The 25,019-nt window shown below is 45.8% G+C and overlaps 1 pseudogene; it reads left to right on the top strand.

Moving 5' to 3' along the window:
* The window catches only part of LOC120842543, a 145,971-nt pseudogene extending 121,057 nt beyond the window's left edge, over positions 1-24,914 (top strand).
* The last annotated feature ends 105 nt before the right edge of the window (positions 24,915-25,019 follow it).

Below are 25,019 nucleotides of genomic sequence, written 5' to 3'. Positions count from 1 at the left end.
GCCAAGATGGACGTGATTATTCGCAAGGCATTGTAGCTGGCACTGGGGGTGCCGTCGTACGCAGCGAACGCCAAGCTCCGGCGGCTGAGTGTAAACAACATCTTCCAGGAACTCATCGGCACGCACCTAGCCAGTCACTGGGAACACCTGGCCCTCACAATGAGTGGGCGGCACGTCCTGAGCTCGCTCGGCATCCCCATCCATGCATCGCAATAGGAGACTATCCAGTTGCTGCTGGCCTTTTGGGACAAAGTCCAGGTGGCACTAATCCCGCGGAACATGAAGCAATCCCTGCATCCAGGTCGCTGGATGGCTCCCGGTCCCTTTATTCCGCTTGGTCTCGTCGTGTAGCATAGGACCCCTGGTAACAATTTGTTTCTAGCCCAGCATTTAAACATACTCCAAACTTTTTGTATGTAAAGCAAAACAATTACTGCAACTGAACACTTCATAACTGGCGATATTCGAAGTTTGCACTGCTCAGTGCCCTTCTGTTTTATCTAAAGTACCGCAACTAAGTACTCCAAGTACCGGTCGGAGGAGTGCGGTGCAGGTGAAGTTTCTACTTATGGAAAACGTTTGGCCAGAACCTTGCTTCGATACCACAAGCTGCAACAGGAAGCACAATGCAGAGGCTTTAAGGGCAAGCTCCATGCTTTGAATGTTTCTAAGCCTGTGGGCTTGTGCAGTGCAAGTGTTGTTCAACACAACGTGCTCGTTCTTGGCATTTCGGTTTCAGTAGCACTTAAAGGAATGCTGAACCGAAATCTGGATTCCACAAAACGAAGCGGCAAAAGCGTGCAACGGGATGCTACGAACACCAAAACATCACTCATAAAGCGATATGTCGAACGGATGACCCTATTTTTAAAAAGAAAGGGGGCACATTTGACAGATATGTTTACGTCGTGTTTCTCCGAGAAGGAGAGGGAAGGCCCTCGCGTCTTCGACTCGCCGCTTTGAGGGGCGAAGCGAAGAGAGGAGGAAACGATATATCTCTCAGTCACGCGCCTCGTCGTCCTCGTTCAATCTCAACCTCTTTTTCCAAAAATACGGCCGTCCATTCAAGATATCGCTTTACGAGTAATGTTGTAGGAATTTTAGCGTCTCGGCCTACAGCTCCTGCATTGTTTTCTGAAATCCAAATTTCGGTTAACCATCCCTTTAAAGGGAAATGGAGTGTGGCAGTGATGGGATGATTTCTTGTGTCAGCTGGCGTTGCCTACCATTACCACCGTAAGACAGCAAAGGCTTAGGCAAGCGAGATCGACTTTACGAAGTGCTTTCGCAGAACAAGACCTTCCGATAGAGCGTGTACTAGCTCGCACTTGTCGCCTTCGACCACGCTGTGACCCTGGCAAGCCTTCGGCAACACCTTCAGAATGCCCGCAGTCTTCAAGAAAATCACAATGTTACAAATATACCACAACAATTCCTGGATCATTTTTTTTTAAAGAGCATTTCTGTATTTTTGAAAATGCGATATACTCCGAGGGGAGCAATAGTATTTTGCAACACAAGAACAGCAGTGTACGCTCATTACCTTCGGTACTTCTTAGTACATGTTCGCGCACGCTCACTTCATCCAGGCTGAAAAGCTTCTGCTGGGACGGGGCTAACATACCATACAGGTCCATCACATAAATTAAAATCGGGATCTCATTTTTTTTTCTTGTGTTGACCCTCTATACGTTTATTCTGGCAAATGTTACTGAACAGTTGACTGCCGACTTCTCAAATTTCGAAAGAGCACAAAAGGTTAGTGTAAATTCAAGCTTGGGGTGAGGACATCTCATATACAGGCACTAACGAAACCAAATGTAAAGTCAACAGTTGGTTATTCGCTAAATCTTTATTTTCTAGATGTGTCGCACAATTTTATATCTGACTTCTCCCCTTAAAAAAAGGAAGCCTTCAATTTAAACAACTAATTTTAAAACAAGTCTTAAATGAATGGCCATGCAGGAAATTTTGTATATAGTACTGTACTGACCTATGCAAAATTAGCGGGCAATGACCAAAATGAACCAAAGCATTTAACTTACACGGGAATATTGGACATTGGTGGTGTCTTTTGACTGAAGTAATATGCAATGTATGAACAGGAGCGGTAAAGAAACACAAGATTTAATGCCGGTCATCTCCACTATTAGGAAAGTATCTCAACACAAGATTAATTTGACATTTCGTAGTAAGGGTGCTGAATTCCAGACATGGTGACAAAAACCGTTTTGATAAAAACGTAAAAACAAAATTTAGCTACTCCGTACAGGTGCCTAATAGTGTGGTGACTATAAAACAACACATATGACTAAAGAAATGTGATGAATATAAATGAATAAGGCTGGTCATGAATTGAAGCATACTTAGGTGTGTGAACCACACAACTTCTAGCTGCCATCTCAAGAAAAACAAACAAGCCTTTAGTGATTTCGAAAATCGAAACAATCCTGGCAGGACTTTCACCAGACTTTGGCGATCGCACTAAGTGATCAGCAATCAGACAGCAGGTGTTTCTTTGATTGTATTAATCACCTTGATTTCAACTGGCCGTAGCTGTGAGTAGGCTAGAATAGGACAGAGCCCCTCAAGAAGGCTGCTCGTTTTGTGTGTCAGTAGGCCGCCATGACCACAGTTAAGCCATCCTCCCCTTCTTGCACTTCGAAAAGCCAAACTGTATCAGCATGTATGTTCATGCGCTTCGCTGCCTCCACATCGTACCCTGAAAGGCAGTGCAGGGTGACTTCGGGATGGTTCCTTCCTGCATATAAGTGCAGAATTGATTCAGTCAGAAAACAATGAAGGTCGCACTGATGAGTATGATTTTAAGCATGAAATGCTTTTATCTCCCGCTCACCAAAACCGTTGACGTATCCTTAAAGGAACTAATGCCAAAAATCGCTTCGATACATCCCATGTTTCGAAGTTCCCTTTGGCGTTGGTTTTCTTATTTGAAACCGGCTTTGAAACCTACCGGGTCTCGCAGTCACTTTTGGATCAGAAAGGTGTGCACTAACAGGGTTCAAAATTTGCTGTCAAAATTTTGTTTCCTTGAGACAAGGTAACAAAAAGGGACATACACACCACCTTCTCAAAACCGGAACAGCAGACAGCTGTCAATTACTTCCAGAAGTCTTCTTCCTTGTCATCCTACACCCTACACACGCTATGAGACCTATTCCTATACACGATGTGAAACCTTCGTTATACATGCTATGAAACCTATGATTTCCGAACAACAACTAAAAAAAAAATTATCCAACATTTAAATTACTTTTATTTATGACATCTCACCACGAAATTCGAAACCAAGAGCGCATAATTCGTTTCAACCGTCTGAAAAAATCGCCTGACGAGGCCGTTCACCTTACAGCCGCCGTCTTAAGGGGGGAGGGGGGGGGGGGCGGGCGGGGTCTGGAGCATTGTTCCCGGCGCGAATATTACAACAACTGTTTGATTGATTGGTGTGGCACCCAAACTTCTGTTCTGGACGGAACTTTGTCAACAGTGTCTTAGACGTGCCCGACGCCCCTTTCAATCGTCAAATAAAATTTGGAAATTGCCTTCATGGTCTTTTTAAGAGTTTCCATGCAGGCGTCTGGAATTCGCAAAATTTAGTGGCCGCGATAATGTCCTCTGTGACCGATTTGCGAAAATAAACGGTTTTACATTATTGATTCCGATTGTGATTTAGTGCGAATTAACCAGTGTTGCTAATAATATTCTCTGTATTGTCCGCTCTGCTGGCGTTTTTTCTGCCGTCATTGCATCCACGGAGCTTGAAGGTGCCCTGCTTTAACCGACTTGTGGCATGCACACACCGTGGTGCTCCACTTCATAGCGTGGCGTGCGGTGGCGGCAAAAGCCTCTGCCGAAAACATGCTAAGCTGCTCTCTGCCCAGCATTTGTGGCGGCAGGGAAGGTACAAGTCTATTATCTTGTTCCCAAAAGTATAATATGTTGCAGGTTAAGACGGTATGGTGAGCGGAAAAAGCTCAGCCTACACTCTGTCCACTTTAACAGAAAGGATGCTATAGAATAAAGAAGGAAACCGCAATCGTGGCAAGCAAACCCTTTTTGGACTGGCGGAAGTGATGGGGGACCCCAGGCAGCGTAAAAAAGGGGACGTGGGAGGTGGACTGTAAACGTGTTTACCAATAATAAAATGGGGGGGGGGGGGGAAGACTGAAGAGAGGTATTCTTTTGTAGATTCCTTTAGCTCCGGGAGCTGTGAATGTGACATGGCCGAACTGGGCTCAACTGAGTGCCCCATATCATAAAGAGAGAGAAAAAAATGATTGCCCGGCGGAGCTTTGCGGACTCCTAAATTGCCTTTCCGGACAGGTTCCGCAGACCCTCTTTCCAGAACCGCTGGCCTAGATTGCGGGCATGGGCATCTGCAGTACATTTTGCAGGAAAAGGGGGAACTTAATTTGTTTCAAACTTATATGGCTGAAAACTAAACCCCCCTGAATGATGCGCCTTTCCCCCCTTGCGCCACTTTGCTGACGCCCATGATTGTGGACATCCCAAGCAGCACCAGAAAGTGAATTTGGATCGGCCGACGGTTGGCCAGTGTCTCGACAGCTTGGCCACTTTAAGTGCTTGGCCACCGGAGACATAAACAAGGCCGGCAAAAGTCCGGCCACAAACTAGCTGGTTTAGAGCGCAGCTCTTAGGGGCCCGTTTCCAGCCTGAGCGGCGTCGGCGTCGCCGTCGGCGTAACCGCGCCCCTCCCTCTCCTCCTCCTCCCCCTCCTTCTCCTCCTCCTCCCCTCATTTAGTATGGTCCGGGCGGGTCACGTGACCTCGGGGGGAGGGGGTCACATGACCCGTTTCCAGCCTGTGCGGCGTCGGCGTCGGCGTTGGCGTCGGCGTCGGCGTCGCCCCTCCCCCTCCTCCTCCTCCCCTTCCGCTCCTCCTCCTTCCCCCTCCTCCCCCGCCAAGGTCACGTGACCCTGGGGGGTGACTCCCCTCCCCCCGCCGAAGTCACGTGACGGCCCGCCCAAGGACATGTGATCCCGTCCCCTCGAGGTCACGTGACCCCCCGGACCTCTGCCCTCCTCCATCTCCCCCTCCTCCTCCTCCCCTCATTGTCTTGTATGGTCCGGGGGGGGTCACGTGACCTCGGGGGGAGGGGTAAAGGAGAGGGAGGGGGAGCAGGAGGGGAGGAGGACTAGCAGGCATGATCACGAGGGAGGAGGAGAATATACCCTCCACTCCTCCTCCTCAAGAGCTGCGCTCCGATTCGGCGTTACAGGAAGTTGTAAACGGCTTTCACTTTTTTAGCTTGGCCGCCGGAGACATAAACACGGCCGGCAAGTGTTTGGCCAGCAGTGCTGATTTTCAGCTTGGCCGCCGGGGACATAAACACGGCCGGCAAGTGTTTGGCCAGAAGTGCTGCTTTTCAGCTTTGCCGCAGGAGACATAAACACGTCCGGCAAGTGTTTGGCCAGTAGTGCTGATTTTCAGCTTGGCCGCCGGAAACATAAACACGGCCGGCGAGCGTTTGGCCAGCAGTGCTGATTTTCAGCTTGGCCGCCCGAAACATAAACACGGCCGGCGAGTGTTTGGCCAGAAGTGCTGATTTTCAGCTTGGCCGCCGTGGACATAAACATGGCCGGCAAGTGTTCGGCCAGAAGTGCTGATTTTCAACTTGGCTGCCGGGGACATAAACACGGCCAACAAGTGTTCTGCCAAAAGGGCTGATTTTCAGTTTTGCCGCAGGGACACCAATAATCTAAACTTTCATCGCGTTGACGAAACTTTGGCATAACGACGGGCAGCGAGAGAATCATCACGAGCGAGTGGTTGGCAGGATATTAGTGCGTGCATCACGCGAACACTGTTAGCGCAAGCAAACGATCACCGTTTTATTCAGTTTTCTTTTTCTCGTTAGACTTGAAAAGCTATTGTCTTAACTAGCACTGTCGTGCGATATGTTCATTTGGAACATTCCCAGAAGTGGGAAAATATTGTGCCCGTCGCTGATCTATGAAAAGAAAATACGAAAACAGCGCCCACGTCATCTTCGCGCTAACAATACCCCTCTGTCGCTGCGCGGCACTCTTAGCGCGAATAGCACATCGGCAATTTTTCGGTTAGTGCTCCATATATTTACTTCCCAACTGCATTCGAAGAAAAAAAGTTGTAGTCGGGTGCATCGGGCGCACATGCTCCCCTTTCGTAAAAGACGCACCCTCCGTTACCCAGCCAGTGTACTTGTACACCGACCATAAGCCCCCTTCTCTACCTTAAAAACCTATAGGTGTATCAATGCACTCAGGTTAGTAAACCGCCAAGCTAGCCACACTTAACGATCAGCTTGTGCTTGAATCGGATAAGATTGGATATTTCAGGCTTTGTATTTTGGAAGAGCCTAAACGAGACGTCTCTCATATATTGATTAAACTTAAGCTAGTCTCAGTAATGTTCTATATAGGTGCTAGGATACTGATTTCCTGAGCCAACAAAAGCTAACAGCTTGGGTGAAAACCGCAACGGAAACTTTCAAAATTGAACCACACGTAAAAGAAAAAGAAAATGAACATCTCCACCTAGATGCGCAGAACGCTGGTTTTGTTGTTAACAACGTGGTTGTTGGCGGGTGGTGGGCAACGCTGTGACGCTATGAACGCTATCGTGGTGATTGACGGCAGTAATGCTCGGCCGTACTACACAGTAAAAGTGTTTACACCTCTAAGGGTGTAAAAGGGGTGTTGTAGCAACTTATACCCTCCGCTACACCCCTTTCACACCCTAAAAACTAGGAATACAACCTCATAATTTTACCGAAAAGGGTGCTGTTTCGTGTTACACCCTACATTTAGTGAAGAATGTGAGAAGGGTGTAGAAGAGGGTGCTAAATAAATAATGTGAAATGGTTTTGGAAAGCTTATATATGGCTCTGTCCATAATGTACAGGTAAGATTTTTGCTTCAAAAGCAACAGTTGTTAGCAGTCTAGTTTTTTATAATGTCAGTTGTAATTCATGCAAATAGCTGATAATAAGGTGCCTCTTTTGAGTACAATTTTTATGTTTGCAAACAATATTTTATATATGAGTTCAAATATCATTTTCTTACAAATCACTCCATGCTCAGAAATTGGAAAGTAGGGTGAAATGCTCTATACTAGCATTTTTCACAAATATTTACTATGGAAGTGTAAAGTAAATAAATCAGTTAGTCTCGAGTTTATATCTGCAATATGAAATCAAAATATAGTGAAAATGTTTGACAAATATTAATGACATGCTGCTAGAACCTATCACATGACCATGTCAACCTGAGTAAAATATTCATTTGAGAATATGGTGATATGCACAAAAACTCACACACATAAAGGGGCAAATCCCATAATAAACCAGTCCAAGACATCCCATACAATAATGGCCTAGGGTCGTCTACGGAAAATTGAATGGCAGGCTATCACCCCCTGTAGCTTTGCATGGTCGGCCTTAGAAATTTTTAGATAGAGCTACAGCCAGCTACAGAAAAGTTTAGGGCTCTGTCTCTAAAGTCTCAGGGCTACGTTTCAATAACAAGAACAACAACAACATTAATAATAATAATATTAATAATAATAATCAATAAGTTAGTGTTTTAACAGTGTCCAGGGACATCCAATTGTTCTCCTTGAGGGCGCAGTGCAATAGAACGCACAAACAGACGCTTGCGCGCTCGCAGACGCACTCAAACACGCGCGCACGCTCGTACACACCCGTGCACACGCGCAAACCCACGCCCGCGCGCAGACGCACACGCACGCACAACCAGAGACGCACACAGGCATGCACGCGGACGCATCCACACACGCGCGCACAAACACGCACGCGCATGCACGCACACACACGCAAACAATTACGGCGAAGGAAACGTTGCTTAAGTTAGTTTCGGTTTCGGTTTACACAAAAAAGAAACAACCTAAAGTTTAAATAAAACCTAAGATTTACTTACTTTTTGTAATGTTTTACATTATTATTTTAAGGACATTCTTATTGTTACTAATATAATAATAATTTGCTTAGTATCGTTCTAAAAATAACATTAAATAAAAAGGAAAAGAGACTCTTGAAGAGTGCGCAAGACCATCGCTATTGCAATCAGCTTCCGTCGGGATCGGTTGAATGGTGGTTGAAGTTCCAGAGGCTTCGGGAATCTCCTTTTTTACGTTTTAGCTAGGGTGACCAGACGTCCCGTTTTGGCCGGAACAGTCCCGTTTTTGAGGTCCGCTTCTGCCGTCCCGTCTTTTTGGCCCAATAAAGTATCATGTCCCGTTTTCGCAGGAGTGCATAGTTCCGAAATTGGCACCGAGCGAGTTGAAGCAAACCGAAACGAGTTGAACTTCCCATATAAGTGCGCAGACTTTTACGACCGAGTCTTTCAGGATAAAGTCCTTAGGAAACTTCAGTCGTTGGCAAAATACACCCACACCAACGAAGAACCCGAAGCAGGACCTTCCAAATGAGTGCACGCAAATGAACTGTGAGTGTGACTGTTCCCTAGGCCCTATAGGGCTTAGTGAAATATTGTAACGTCTTGAAATAAGAGCAGTTATTTCATTAAAGTGTTTTCTCCCAATCTCAATCTTTAATGCCCCCCTTCGTCACTGATGATGTCCCGTTTTCTACCTTGAGGAATATGGTCACCCTAGTTTTAGCCGTTTTAGTGGATATTTTAGATATCTTCCTTACGAATACCGTGTTCAAGAATAGCAATCGATGACTGAGAGCTGGGAGACGCTGCGTTTTGCCAACGCCCGTAAGTTCAGAACCACCCATGCACGACTCGTGCAAACGCCGGTAAGCAACTTTCTTTTGTTTCTGCGAAGTGGGCTGCTGTTTCAAACTTTGTCGTGTACCCTGTGCTTGCTAAGCTATGCTTGAATCTAACTATTCTTCTGCCCTGTGTTATTTCGTTATTTGAAAAGAGCTATCTTCTTCAAAACCTGTGGCTCGCTCCGCAGTGTGAGAAAGATTCCCGTGCGGCGGAACCGTGGGCATGTTCTGGGCACCGTCGTGCGGCGCTCGTCCGACGACGCTTGTGCGGGGCGTTCAAGTGCCGTCTGACGGCAGTTCAAGCATTCAGTCGCCGTACCAAAGTGTTAATCACAGGTCATGCTAGTTCTGACGTCTTGTCCTAACAGCCGCTCGCCATCGATTTGTTTCATAAAGCGGTAGCGAGAAAAACGTTACAAGAGCGAGCATGCAGCATGATTTTTCGCATAAGCTAATGCCTGTGCCGTAGAGACGCGCGGTCTCTTCGTCATATTTCCGAGGGTAAAAGCGCTAAAAACAACGAACAAAAAACGCCCTGTGTTGTTTGTTTCTTTTACTTGTCCGTTGTGTTTAGAGCTTTTGCCCTCGGAAATTAGGTCTCTTCGCGTTTACCGAACCGGCACACCTTTTAAGTTTACGATTGTGTGATGCAAAAAATAAAACGAGTTTAAATGTCACGTTTTTTAGTAGTGGCGACAGCCCTTACAAGAATCAGAGTAGCTAGAAAAACCAAAAACATGAAAAAAGGCGGAAAAAATTAACTAATGTCAAACGTGAATATTTGATGGAGTTCAAAGACTACCACCGTACCAACTTGCCCGGTTACTCTTTCTGTCAAAGAATAATAGCCAATAGTAATAAACAAATAAATTCCAACTATTAATTGGTTACAAAGTCGTAATTGGTGCAGTGCAGCCCTGCGGTACTTTACTCTTTTGATGATATCAGGTACTGTGTAAATGTATAAGGCAGTTCATAGCAACCATTTATGCCCGACCTATTATATTGAGTTTTTTCTTTATATAAAAGTTATATGAAAAAAAGGGCTCTTCCTAAAATAGCCGCACCACTGAATGTACAATAGCGTGTAACGTTTATGTATGTTCTCAGCAAAAGAAAAGGATGCATTAAAAACAGGCCAGTCATTTTGTTTCCTCTCTGTTAAAGCTTCTTTCACGTACACGCAAAATTTGGGTGTCTACGTCTAAAAGAGTGGAATTGACATTTCCTGCAGGGCTGGAAGGCCTGACTCAGTTTGGCTAGCAGCTTGAAACCTATGGGAACCTGGGGAACTGAACCACAAGAGTGAGAGTGACACCCGTTTTTCACTTCCTGAACGATGGCACCTTGAGGAAGGGGGAGCGGCCCTAAAGTGAATGCAATAGCAGGTGGGTCGTTCCAGTGAACCCCTATACAGATGATACCAAGCAGAAAATTGTTAATAAATGTGTTATTAAAACATGGAATGTGAATGGCACGGACAAGAAGGAGGAGATCAACACTGCGCTGTGTTTTGTTGATATCCTCTGTTCCCATATTCTTCATAATTTCTTTTCGATAATTGGCTACTAACTAGTCCAATCGTCAGCACTAGTCAATAAACGTCTGCTGCTATTTATTAGTTTGCATTAACACCGTGCTTGCAGTTGAATCCTACAGTCATTTATTTATAAACAAAAACGGGGGTGCAAGCTAGCTAAACAGGCTAAACACATAATTTATTAAAGACGTGTTCTCTGAAGGATGACACTAACGCAGAGAAGTATCAAACACAGCTGAGTATTAATGGGCAAAAAATGAATAGGCGACCCAAAAAAGAAAACGTAAGGGAAGACATGAAGTCATTCTTTACAATTTCTCTTCTGCTTGCCGCCACTTTACAAAGGAAATTCCTTCCTGGGCCTTACAGCGTTTTACTGTTCACAACCCCTGACACACCCAAGGACCGTAAACATACAAAAGCAACCTACTAACATTTGAGTAAATGTGATTGAACAAACAACAGCGAATGCCTTCAGCTTTCAACTTAGGAAATAAAAAATATGCGCAACATCAAGATTAAAAAAAAAACAGACGGACGCATCACACCTGTTTCTAACAAAAATATAGGCCAAGAAAATTCTTCCACTCGATGGCAAAACACAGGGAAGGCACTAATAGATTTCTAGGTTTCATCATTGTTAGTGATTCTTTCAGTATAGACTTCTGGTCACTCTCTTTATTCAAAATTATTTTATCATCATCATTCATTAAATCATCATCACAGTTGTGTTCTTTAAAGGGGTACGGGAACAAAAATTGAAATATTCAAATTTCGTTCGGAAGTGAGTCAAGCATGACGGATAATAATCGTAAATGATAATCGTACGTTTGCATTTTGAACGACTGGCTATATTTTTCGTTTCAAACGGTGCACTCGAGCAAGCGCTCGAAGAGAAGCGAACGGAAAGCGCGATGCGTCATGGGATATCCGGCGCAAACAAAAACAGAAAGAAACGATTCCCCGCGTTCGTGGAGTCGCAAAGCAGGCGTGGTTATGAGCTTTGCCCTTGGTGGCGTTGTCAGCGTTGTGGTGGTGTTAATAGCGTCAGGGCGTTACAACCGAGCCTTTCGAAGTAGCCGTGGCGTGACGAGCGTGTGGCTGACCCACGTGGGCTGGCCCAAGGAGCACGTAGCTTCCACAACACTGACAGCTTAGGGCTGAACGAGATTCCGAAAGCAACTTTTGTTCGAGTCTTGAGCGACGGGCTAATCTTCTAGGGGGATAATGGCTGTTTCCGGTTGCACGAACGAGGGTCCGAGAATGAGGGGAGTCCTTCCTTTCCGTCTTGGACCGTTTGGTACAATGCGCGATTTGTGAATTGAGCCAGGAGGAAAGCTAAGAAAGAAAATGTTGAAATTCCAAAGGGCGGCGCTACTCCGAAGGAATCTGCTACGTCACGACTACGTAGCAAGTTCCTCAGTGTTGCTAGATTACCTCCCGAATAGGCTCCGCATGCATCCACCAAATGCACATTGAGAGATCGTTTATTTAGCTTTAAAATTAGTTTTCTTGTGATTTTCAACGGAAGACTGGTCTTTTTGAGGTTAGGGTGCAACATGCAACACATTCAAGCTAGAAAATGAGCGCTGAAATTTCGTTTTCCTACCCCTTTAAGGCCACACAATTATTACATTAGATCACGTGTTTGGACACAGCTGAATATAGATCCTTATTTTTCTGCGACATTTATACTAAGTTCAATCGGTCCTTAATGCAGGGTTTTGTCACATGATGTGTTCTATGAGTCGAACGAGAATTTCTAGCGGTCCTTGGGACATGTCGTGCTGTAGACTTATGTATTACTGGATTTCCTTTGTTACTTTGTGGGATATGGCAAGCGGTATTGAATTTATTGCAGGTCCCAGCTGCACCAAGCGAGTAGACTCACCGTCAAAGACCGCAAGGCTCCATCTTCAAGCCGCGCAGAGTGTTCTATGAGGTGAGCAATCACGTTTGGCAATCTTTGGTACATGCAGTGCTGGGGGTTTATGTAAAACTGGCCTTGTCCGTTTGATCCAGTTTTACTTCAGAAAAAAGTGGACCTCTATAGTGGGATGGTGCACGGCTGCATGCACATGCACCCGGTATTTATTATATTTATATATACATAAATACAAAGCTTTCTATTTTGATTCAGAGAAAGTTAAAAAAATGACGCAAGTGTTACTTGGATGTTGACTTCAATGTGTGTTTGTGGGGCTCAGAGGACATTACATAAGGGGAAAACCCTTAGCAGTATGTTATTCAAAACTAATTAACCAAAATTTTTAAGAATGGTTTTATGGGGTATGTTTCAATTCTAGTTTCAAAGGCAGTGAATATTAAAGACTAACACAATTGACACAATTTGCGAATGGCAACAAGTTTCGAAGTATTCAGTGCTAAAAATCTTCGTTTTCGTCGCCCAATTCCAAAGTCTTGCGCTCAGAAGGCCTCAGGATATCGTGCGGACGTGGTTGCTTCGGACGCACCTTCACTATCCTGGAAGTATGACGCGGATGTTTCCGCCAAGGACACACTGTCAAATTGTGACGACGTACCCGGTATGACTAGGTCACTATTCTGCCCATTATTAACGGCACGAGATCTTGAGCTCAAGCAGAGCACGGTTTTTGCATCGGACATTAAAAACGCAAAAGTTGGACAATGAATACGTCCAAGCCGCTGGCTTTTTATGAATGGTTTAAATAGGAATAGCCTTTAATATTGACTGGCTTTTAATACTGCAGTTGAAACATGGTCCATAAATTCATAAATTACAAAGATAACAGATTTTGGTCAATTAGTCAACGTACTGTGACAGTTATTCCCTTTACTAATGTCCGCCGAGTCCCACGATCACGCAGTGAAGAATACATCGACAGAACTCTCATGGCCTTTTTTTTTTAAATTTTGTTAGCTTTAAAATAGAATGCTGTGCAGAGTGTATACACGTAAAACAACTTGTAGAATGTAATCAATAATCATGCACATAACTGTTAGAAAACTTTGCTTTTGACCCAATTAAGTATTACATTTGTCATTGCAAGCTTCTAAACATAAGCAAAGCATCCAGTTTGATACTCAAAGTGTATTCTATTCGGCAATAAATCAACAGACTACTACTTGGTTCGCCTTTGGCGTCATTGTGAAAATAATAGGCATGTGCGAATCATGGATTTTGGCTTAAAATGGATAATAATTTGAGCTTATTAACTCTTCAGTTGAATGTCACAGAGTTTCTGCACCTCTCTCCAAGCCCGTGAATCCTGGGTCCGTTTACATGAAGTGATCCAGCAGCCGCAGGTTACCTTTTGGGCCACCGAGATTGTTCTTCTCTTGACGCAGACAGCTCATTGTATATTTTGTCAAAACACCTTTGTCTGTCACGGACTCGAGGGGTGCATTGAGGTGAAAACGCAACAATGTGCCAAAGATAGCTGTAGAAATATATTATCACGAGCACCTTTTCGTTGAAAACCGCAGCCGTCTACCTCGACACGCTGCATGCTGGATTTTCGCTGCACTGTTTGGTGTTCGGACGGGGAGTTCATATGGCCGGCGACTGTACTTAATTGTAGCCCTTGAAAATTAATTTCTAGAGCTACATGCGAAACATTTTTGTGTTGGCTGTTTTCTGTAACCTTCATCTTTGGGTTTTTCAGTGTAGAGGAGGAGGCAAAAAAAATTAACATTGGCCTGGGGACAAATATTAGCATGTACCGTCATGGTCAGCCGGCAGCCCTATACGGTTTATAAATGCAGGGTGGAAAGGTAGGGTGCGTCTGTGGCAAACATAGATTGTAGCACCTAAGCTCGCCGCCTTCTGTCGGTGTTTGTCCCTTTTTTTTGCAACTTTACTTCCCTTGGCTATGTTCGCTGATATCGAAAAGAACCCATTATCGCACCCAATGAACGCTGGCGACCGATGACACCGCCTGACAAAGCGTGTCTGCCCAAAGGTCCCTGGTTTTTGCCTTCTTCTTCTTTTAGACATTTTGTTTCTCATCTGTGCATTTGTTGGTGGCCTCTTACCTATACAATAACCTCAAATGTACACAGGAAGACTGCTGTCAGCAGAAAGAAAACCGGCCGCTGTAGAAGTTAAAAGTGAGAGCAAAGCAGCGATGTGATTGCTGCGCCAATTGCGCCAAACTGCGCCAAGGGGCTAACCCTGCTACATCCTGATACATTTTGCCAAAATATAGGTAATCTGCGCCGAGCCTGCGCCAAAGAAACAATTTTGCTCGCCTTTCAAAACCGAATCTAAGCTGAGTACTGTAATGAGCACACGTGAGCTAGGTGGCGCAAGCAGGCACCCGACACAAAGTACCCTGCATCACTCGTTCATCCGTTCTTGCATGGTTTTTCCCGCCGTCTCTCGTTTCCCGCTCTCGTCCTCTCGATGTCTCTCGTCTTTTCAAAAATTTTTCAACGATAGACGCGGGTGTCTGCGGACGCTCCGACACCAGCGTGAGTATCAGCCATGTCATCATGCTGTGAAACGAAACCACGTTTTTGCGCGGCCGGAGTTACTTTGTGAGCTGAAGCACTTGCTCGTGAAAGCAATGGCCGTGGGAAAACTAAATTTGGTACCTACCTGCCAGTCGCCGTGGTCGCGCGACGTCGAGTGTCGAGCGCGACGCCGCGTGACCACATGTCCGCGGTTCGTCCGTCTCCCAAGCGCATCCACAAGAGGAAGGCGACAAGCAGACGCCAGCAGGGCTGACCGAACCCGTTCGCCACCCCACAGTGCCACGAAACTCGAACTTTGCACCGTGGCACCCTTCTACAAGTGAGAGATCGACGTTTGTTACCGGGATAAAGAATAGTAAGCCGCTGTTACGTACAGATCGAGACAAAGCACAGTCGCAGGCTTCGCGCGAAGCGCCGTTAGCTTCACTAACCCAAGGCGAGGCATAGAGACACAGGCATGGTCCTGCTCAAGAAGGGTCCGGCGTAAAAGTGACGAAGTTCTGGGCTCGCGGAGGGGCGTCTGGAGATGCCTTTACGCACTCCACGCTAATGCTGACCTTTCTTGCTGGTGCGCTTACACCGCAGCCACAAGAAAAGTATTGCTCGGTGGATGCCTGATTGGACGTGCAAGAATTATCGCGGCTTGATAGACGAGGTTTGATGGGAGCTTCTTGATACAGACCCAGAGGAGGAGTACCGGAACCACCATCGCGTCGGCCGGACAAAGTTTTTGCAGTTTCTTTCGCGTGTGAAACCAAGAATCGCGCGACAAAATAAACCAACGAACGCGCAAAACAAACCGATGCGCCGATTTTTTTAATTATCCGGAATAAAGGAATGAAACGTTCTAGCGTTGCCAGACTAAACACTCTTCAAATCATTCTTCTGCCAAAATTCCGCGAGGGAAAACGGGGCTCGAATTCTCAATCTGTCCGTCCGCGGACGAGGCGCGGATTTTGGAATTGGTGACGTGACGGCCACGGTGGTACAATGTCCGCGCACGAAAATCGCGATTCGGTTCGTCTTTAAATCGGATATTATCAAGCCCAGTTCATCGAATACCATTTAGAGAAACCCAGTTTAGAGATAATGGCGCGAGCTGCCTTCTAGCGAATTCGGCCGTCGCGAAATGGAGTGAAAGGTTAACCAGGTGGGTTAACATTTTTTGTAGTGCGCCTCCGCAGCGTCGCTGCGAAGCGGCGTAAACGAGAAGGCCGCTTATATTTTGGTCTCTACGTGTGCAAAGGAGCACACGCAGAGGTATCCTACCGGATATATTGGTAAAAAAGACGCGAAAAAGAATGTTAAAACAAATTGAAAGGTTAGCAAAGAGCACCTGGTGAATGTCGCTAAAGCCTCGTTTGCAATGCCCGTCGAGGAACCTTGAGATGTAGTGACGATAACTGTCTCACCTAGAAATATGCATGCTTTGAACCTGACGTCCTCTGGACAGCTCTACGGCCAGCACAAAAGAAGAGAGGAGGGACGAACTCCCCACTCAATGGGACTCTCCTTTGTGATTCCCCCACGTCGCTATTCTCCCTCTACAAGATTATAAAAGATTAACCCGTCACTCAAAATTCGCACAAAAGCAGCTTTGCGGTTAGTTGAGGTGGGCCGAGCGCTTGCGTGCTTCGAACGTTTCGGTGGCTGGAACGGCTAGGGTATCCGGACGACGTCAGCTTCGCTGCTGCTTTACTCATCCCGAGACGAACTACGCCACGATAGCGCCGGATGCGACGTGCTCTTCGCCGGCTGCTCGCTGAGCGCTTGCCAGAGTGGGCCGTTTGTACAAAAAAATACAGCCATCAGGCTCAAAATTCAAACATGCGATTGTCATGTACGAATACTGTGGATTATATTGATCCTATTTTTGAGCACGACGGGCATATTTCAAATTTCGTTAAAGTATCCCTTTAGCGCGCGCCCCAGTGATACACGCGCATTGAAGGGGAACCTTTTTTAGCTAGCGTCCCCTTTTCGATAAAACGCGTTTCTCTTAACTGAGGTTCCAATTTCTCTAAATCGATCTTCGATATAATGTGACCGTTCTCTAAAGCGTTTTTCGATGAAACGGCGTTCAATCAACCGCAGGTAACTCGACGGCACAGTCGCAAATATATATATATTTTTTTTGCTTCTCGCCGCCACCTGCAAAAAAAAAAAAAAAAAAAAGGCGCGGCTCACATTTTATAACGCCGAACCATTACCAATGTACCGGTAACCGCCGCATGAGACGACGGTTGCGTTTTGGTGCCGCTTCAATATCAAATATTTGATCTGGGTTTTAGTTTTGTCCCGGTTCAGTTAAAAATATAAATTTTGGTTCCGGATTTTGGATTGGGCTCGATACGACATTATGGTTAAAATCTGCCTGCTAATCGCGCATGATTATAACTGCCTCTCTGTCGCGTGCCACAACGCCATGAACGACATCTTGATCGCCTACAACTATTCCGTTTTGGTGTCTTCACGGAGGACGCGCCATTTTTCTCCTCGAAGGAGGATAAGCCAGAGAGACAATCAAGCCGTCAGTAACCTCCGGGGCAATGATGCTGTAGCAACTTTCCATCCGCTAGCGAATTTCGCCATCAGCACGCTGGCCCTAAATGAAAATCGACATAGCTCGGATAAGAAACGAGCCCGTTTCATTCCCACTCCATCCCGGGGAAAAGGCATGTAATTCTGTTCCCATTCCATTCCCCACAGCATTGCTGGCATTCCATTCTCATTTCATTCCGGGGTCGCGAAAAGTAAGGAATTATTCGAGAATCATTCGAACTCCGGAGTGGCAACTCCGCATCAGTAATATACAGAGGCACAAAAGCTTGCGGGGCACGGGAGCGGCAGCCGAAAACACTGGCTGCTCCTACTGACGTCGCGCTGCCGCTATCAAGACTGCCGCTTTGCGCATGCGTGTTCTTTCTTGTTCGTGGTCATGTGTTAGGGGCGAAGCTCCTTAGGGGCTAGCCATGTCCGTACGTCCGTCCGCCGTCGGGTCACGAGCACGTGAGCCCGTGCTCCCGTGCTCGTGTACGAAAAAAAAAAACGCATCTCCACGTGGTGAAGGATGTTGATTGGGGCGAAGCTCTGGTGGTGAGACGGTGAGCCGCAGCATGCCGAGCCTTTCGTTCGTTTTCATCCATGTCAGAAAGAGAATGTGTGGTATGGAACGTGGTTATATACGCATTTGAGCATTTGACCGCAGCATGACATGTATGAAAACGAACGAAAGGCTCAGCATGCTGCGGATCAGCGTCTACGCAGACAAGCACCTCCAGAGCTTCGCCCCAATCAACATCATTCACCACGTGGAGATGCGGCTGTTGTTTTTTTCGCTCTCTTCTGTTCGATCCCTATCCCCCGAGAGATAACAAGGATTGGCGCAAGGTGCCGTTCAATGTTATCTGTAGCATGCGTGAGCTTGGTCACCCATAACGATGGACGAGGCAGACGAATGGCATGTCGGCTGACAGCGAGGCCCCTTGTGCCGGTCCCGGTTATCTCATGCACGTGCAGGCGGAAGCAAGTAAGAAAGCCTTGACGGCCAGCACGAAAGAAACCGCATTCTCGAAGTGTGAAATTCGAAAGCGGCCGCGCCCCGTCAGAAGGCAAAACCAGTCATTTAGGCTGACGCTCCCGCGCCCCCGCAAACTTTTGCAGCCGATTGTGGACACACCACTAGTTTGAGCTATGAACACAAATAATCTGCATGGATTTGGTGTGAAGGTTTCTTTAAAACGTAAGACATTCTCATAAAGATATTGTTGACTCAATTCAATACTGCGTTTTTTTATGCATTTCCCATGGCAACTGTCAAAGCAATAGCACTTTACCTGCATGTGCGCGGTCGAGCTTTAGGCGTTTCGATGGCTTCTGCCATGCCAGCACTTTAGGCTGCAAACACGTAGGATGCTTTTACTTTGGTAAAGCATGCCCTTGTGGTCTCCGGTACACCCTCCACCTAAAAATTTCATAGTTTACAAAGTTCTTGTCGTCGTGTAATTGGCACGGCAGCAGAGAGTGTTTTATCAGATGTGAGTTGTGAATTTCATTACATCGTGTTTTTGTTATGCTTAGATAGATCAATCTGATGCTCCGTCGGTATCTTTGTACATGCATTGTTTCCTGTTCGGGTAACGTTATCGTAGCGCCAAAACAATTTACTAAAACTTCATACTGTCATCATCACGATAGCGCATATCATGTTTGAGGCGCGGAGAGGACATGTCGGCATAATACACCTCTCGCCTATACAGGAAGTTTCAGACAAATTCTGCAAAGATTCACCCAAAAATGGTCCAGGCTACGCCTGCCGAACCAACGCAGCATTGATCGCAGTCCTACCGAGCAAACCAATATTTTTCATAGGATGCGCAAAACTGACTAATCAACATAAATCAATCAGCTAATTTAGTTTTAAATATTAATATGTCGCGAGCACTCTAATGCAAACGATGCGCCGGGTTTTGAGATGCATCCTATTGTGTCAGTTCCATCAAGGCAGCCCTCTAGAATCCATTTTTGAAGGGATAGCTTTAAGGAGCTCGTGCCGCAGAAAAGCCGGCGTCGGCGTCGGTGTCGGCGTATGTGGGACCGGAAAATTGTAATCAGTTCATAAGTAATTCATTTGCCTTAAAGAAAAAAAAATCGAAAAAGTTTAGGAGGAGCGTGGTCAAACCCAGGACACTTCGGTTGCGAACTAAACACGGTACCGACCAGGCCATTCATACCCTTTTAATGCGAAACCATTAACTGTCCCATAGAATGAAACCGACGTCACCACCTTTTGAAGCCGCGTCAAACGGCACCTTCCTCTGTCCCAATGGAACGAGGCCTGTCTTCTGGAACAGAACTCTGATAGGCTCCCAGTGGCTGGCGCGCGTCATAGTTTCAAGAAACGACGTTCCCATTGGCTCTCGGGCACCGTGGTTCCGATGAACACCACCAGAGAAGCCCTCTCCATGGCGGCGCAGCACACGCACCGGCACGGTCGTCGGTAAGAGGGAACGGCGGCCGCAAAGCCCGCGCAGCCAAACTCCGGAAGGCTGCGGCGCGGCCACATCACGAGAGAGCGCGCTCGGCCGTTGGCCGCTACCTCTGCTGCAAGTTTGCTGAAATAAAAGCTAGACATGTATGGAAGCGGAAGCGCATACCGAATATAGTTATAGAGTTGATAGTTTTTTTTATTTTAATAAGTTGGTCACCAAGCACACAAATCATATATCTCAGCTTCTTTGCAATTGCCGCTCTAAAAACTAATAACCCTATAGACCATCTTACCCATAAAAATTTCGACCTCCTCTTTGAGAGCGAGTACCCTGATGTGCTAAACCACTACTCTTCCTCGATTTTCGGTGTAGAGTGCTTAGCCACTGTCCCTACTCTCACGGAAGAGCTTTACAAGCGAATGCCCACTATCAATATAGACACTGCCGGTATTGTAAACCTAAAAGACGAATTAAAACTCACATCGTCAGCTGGTTCTGACAATATCAATTCTAAAATTCTAAAAAAAAAAACGCACTATGTCTAGTGAAGTTTTGTCACGCATATATAATCAACCGTTTGATACCCGCCCTCATTCAGATTAAAAAAACTGCAACTTTGTCTCAGTTTTCAATACAGAGAATTCGCTCTCGCTAAATATCGCCCGATATCCCTAACACCTTTCTTATCCAAACTGCTTGAGCACATATTTTACTCTTACCTCATGACTCGCTTAACAACAAACACTTTAATTTTTATCCATCAATATGGATTCCAAAAATGACTATCCTGTGAGACGCAGATCTGAGACTTCCGTCCATGACCTACACACTAAAATCGAGTGCCATGCTGAGACCTACGCGGTCGTTCGTGGATTCTCCAAAGGTTTTGACCGTGTCCCCCATCAATGCCTCCTTTCCAAGCTGTCCTCTCTTCACTTTGTTCCTTTGGTGTTTGCATGGATACACGACTTCCTTTAATCACGTGTCCACCTTAACAAATGTCTCCTCTGGTGTTCTGCGAGTGTTCGTTCTCGGGCCACTATTTTTTGTAATATTGGTCAATAACTTCCTTTCACCATTTCCTCTAAAATTCTCCTCTTCGCAGACGACTGCGTCGTCCATAACAAAGTAACATGTCTGCATGATCACAGCCAGCTAAAAGTTGACCTCCTCAAAAATAACGAATGGTGGAACACCTGGTTGATGTCACTAAACAAATCCAAATGCAAATTACTTCGCTTCACCAGAAAAAAATCATCAGTACTTCCTTGACTCTGACCTAATCGAAACCGTTAATGAAAGAATAACATCAGACCTGTCATGGAACTCAAGCCATACATGCCGACTCATCGAGAACTCTAGGCTTCATCCGACGTAACCTGCACGGTGCTCCTTCACTAGTCCGCAAAATGGCGTACGACACGTTCATCAAACCAAAATTAGAATATGCAGGCTCCACCTGGGAGTCACCATCAGGCAGGCCCACCTCATCAACCACCTGTAGGCAGTACAAAACCGGGCCGCTCGTTTCATCTTGTCCACCTTTTATTTTTCAGTCAGTGTATTCGCCTTAAAAAGTCCAACTAACGCAGTCCTCTTTGCAGCTCCCCAGAAAACTCTCTCGCCTCTCTCTTCTTCGTAGAGTCTAAGATCATTGATCCGACCTCAAAAACTCGTTGTTATCACCTCCTGACAAAACATCGTTTCGCCTTAACTCCTGCACAATCGAACGCATTTCCGATTGAACGAACGCATTCAATCAGTCTTTCCTTCCTCAAGCCCTCTAAGACTGAAACAGCCTACCATCATCTATTGTCACCATCGTAGACCTAGAATTATATTTATCAAGCACACATATTTTTTTTGCGGTTTGTATTTTGTTTTGATTATGTAAGATTAATGAGCTTGACCTGTATGGCCCTATTGAAAAAAAACAGCACAAGTTGGTCCCAGCATGCCCAGCTTCATGCTGGGTTATTGCTGCACACAGGATCATAAACAAAAGCGTTATTACCAATGGAAGTTTTATTATAACGAAGCTTAAATCTTTCACTTTGAACTTTCGCAAAGGTGAGCGAAACTCGTCGTGCTTCACGCACTGCTGGGGAAAAATCCTAATTTACGGAGTATCCCGTACCTTTTAACTTGCGGGCATCGTTAAGGATCAAATCCTTGTGCGTAGTAGACAACATGTTTACTATTACTGGGCGGTTTTTGTTCGGACCAAAACGACCCAATCTGTGGGCACGTTCAATCCAGCTTTGATCTAAACTAAGGCCAAGCTTCTCTGAACACATTTTTAGGACCACTTGTTCAGTGATCGCCCACTTTTCACTATCTGTATCAGGTAAGCCATGAATAATCAAGTTGTTACGCCTTTGTCTATTTTCGGCATTTTCGCAACGAGCCTCAAGAACAGAAAGGCGCACCGTCACCACAGATAACACTGTCCCAGATGTCACAATATCTCCATGCAAATTTTTTAGTGTTGAAGCGCTAGCGGACGCTTGCGTTTCAATAACTGTAACTCCAGAGGACAGCACGGTAACCGATTTATTTGTACTTCGCATATCTTTTTTGAGTGGCTTAGTCAGCTTCGGCTTTTCTGGCAGGAGACCGAATTCCGGTGGTTCTTCCTGGTAGTAGCGACTGGCTCGGACTCCAGGTTCTTCGTGGTGTATTTGCGAGGTTCGTTCTTGTACTCGTTCGGTGTCTCGGATTTTTTGTCCGGCTCGGGATGGGACTTGGTTCACGTTTCGCCAGATGTTTATGACGCGGGATAGCCCGCCACCCGTGTCCCGTTATCGGGCAACTCAGCTGAGGAGCCGCCAGGGTGCACACATAGGGAAGGGCTATAGGTAAAGTACCCAGCAGCTTCACCAGAACATACGATGACAGCCGAGCATGGCCTGGAACTTTCCAGAATAGTAAATATTTATAGAACATAGGACTGGAACAAGCATCCGTGACAATATAACAAAACTGATAGAAGAAAGTCGATCCTGACCACTAAAGAAGCTGCATTGCTTTGGTGGCATACTGTCGGAATAAATCTTCTCCTTCGGAGTTTGACGACTGCCTAACTGAACTGAAATGGATGTGAGACCACTTTTCTGGTGACAAGCCACTGCAGACTGTCGCCGCAAAGCGGCGTCAACGGGTGAGCTGGGTAGGTAACACGCTCGGTGAGATGTCCGTACAGCTTGCAATTCGCGTAACAAGTGTTGATGAAACGTTTGTGTCCACGAAACGTGCGACAGGCCAGCAGAATCAATACCAACTGCAACACCTGTGCTCCCTGAAAGTGCACGCCTCCACCGGAACAATTTTGGAAGCAGTACAGCATCTTTTAGCACGGTACGGGACCTACCAGCTTCAAGGCAGCTCTCCGGTGCGCCGCACAACCAAAGTGAGCCTTCCGTTATTTGAACGAAGCGGCACCACGATTGCACACTGCCAAGCACGACTCACACAATTTCTGTAGTCAAACTGTGTATCCAGATACATTGCACACACTTCGCTGCAGGCCTCGAAGATTCCAATGCTCAACGAGAGCAAAGAAACGTCGCCTTAAACTTTATCCGAGCGATATCCGACTCAATCCGATGTCCGAGCAACGCAGGGCCGATTATCTCTTTCGTTGACATATCCCCGTCGATCACCAGCAATTTCCTCCGTATTTTCCCGTTATACCTATGCCACACTGAACTTTGAAGTCGCTTATGAGTGGCCTCATATAACGGCTTCCGCATCTAAAATCAACTCGCCGAGATGAATGACAACGAACAAACCATCCGACAAGCTGCGGCCCTGCTGGGGCCAGCCGTTACCTGGGCGCTGCCATCTTTCCTGTGACGTCAGATATTTGGTTTGGTCACATGACGAGTGGTCACATTTGCGTACAATGGCAGCGGCCTTATGGGGTTCACTTTCGACTGCAGACCGGCACTCGGTTTATCGCTCTAAGCCCCTCTACCTCGTTGATCGGGACGCTGTCTGCTGCGTGGCATCAATATCCGGCCGATTGAGCCAAGGCAGTCCAGTATAGTATTCGAAAGACGTTGCCATGCCGACAATTATTGCGTTCATTTATGCTTAAGATTGACCGGAATCAGAAGACTTTCTAAAATATACGGCAAGTTCATTGCTCATGTTCTGCGTTGTAAGTGAGGTAAGGCAAAGCGAAAGCCTCCTGCACCTTTGATTGCTTACTAACGCCTCCGATATAACAGCTACTATGATATATTAGTTTCAAAGCGAGCTACTCTCGCTCGCAGGGGCACCGCCATGTTTCCCCGACCTCCTTACTCTGCCGGTCACGTGACCTGAAATTCCCCCTCATAAGGAAATGCGGTTAACTTTTCACTGCGGTTTAAGTTAACCGGCTTCAAGTAAACTGGCCCGGGCAACCCCTCCCAGGAAGCACAGCGTTTATTTGAGGAGAGTTGGAGGCCATCCGCATGTCCCTAGCCTAGTCCTACAGCAGCGACACAGAATCGGGCCTAAAGGGTATAGCATCATTACGAATCCCATCCTTTAGCGAAAACTAATAGAATTGAAATATGTGCAAAATATATCAAATACATTTAAAGTGTATATTGTATTACCACTTGCATAAAATGTATACAAAAAAACTCTTCTCAGTTTTAGTCTTGTCCTAAATATATATTTCTGAAAATACGTGTATTAAAATACATATTCCACACGCACCTCAAATTTATATAGATACATATCTACATTGTTAGTACTTTAGAAATGCATTTTAAATACATTATTTTATTCATATAAATTGAATATCCTCTATATTTGCCTCAATGACATTGAAAATAAGAAAATAGAGGGTACTGATAAGCCAAAATAATGTGAGAGGATGCGAAATACATTTCAATTGTTTTATACATATAAATTGATTTACATTTTATTACACATATAATGCGCTTAGAATATACTTTTTGCCATATTTTTAAAGTATTGGAAATATAAATGTGTATACAAGGATGCATTTTGAATTCGGACAAACGATACGAAATAATGCAAGTATTAAATGCATTTAAAACATATTTTAATTGTGGTATTTTTTAACGCAGAGATGCACTAGAAGGATACAACAAGGCAGCCAGGGCAAACGGCAAGGTGAAATACTTTAATGGATGCCGAGCACAGCAAGCAAGGCACCGACGTCAAGATACCTAACCATGTTCGAATCCCCGGAAATGACGACGCCCATCTGCTCGCTCGCGAGTCCCTTTCAT

The sequence above is a fragment of the Ixodes scapularis genome, unplaced genomic scaffold (assembly GCF_016920785.2).
Source record: "Ixodes scapularis isolate PalLabHiFi unplaced genomic scaffold, ASM1692078v2 PGA_scaffold16__2_contigs__length_2301149, whole genome shotgun sequence".
Classification (NCBI taxonomy): domain Eukaryota; kingdom Metazoa; phylum Arthropoda; class Arachnida; order Ixodida; family Ixodidae; genus Ixodes; species Ixodes scapularis.
Note: the sequence above shows the minus strand (reverse complement) of the source record. Positions and strands in the feature narration are given on the sequence as shown.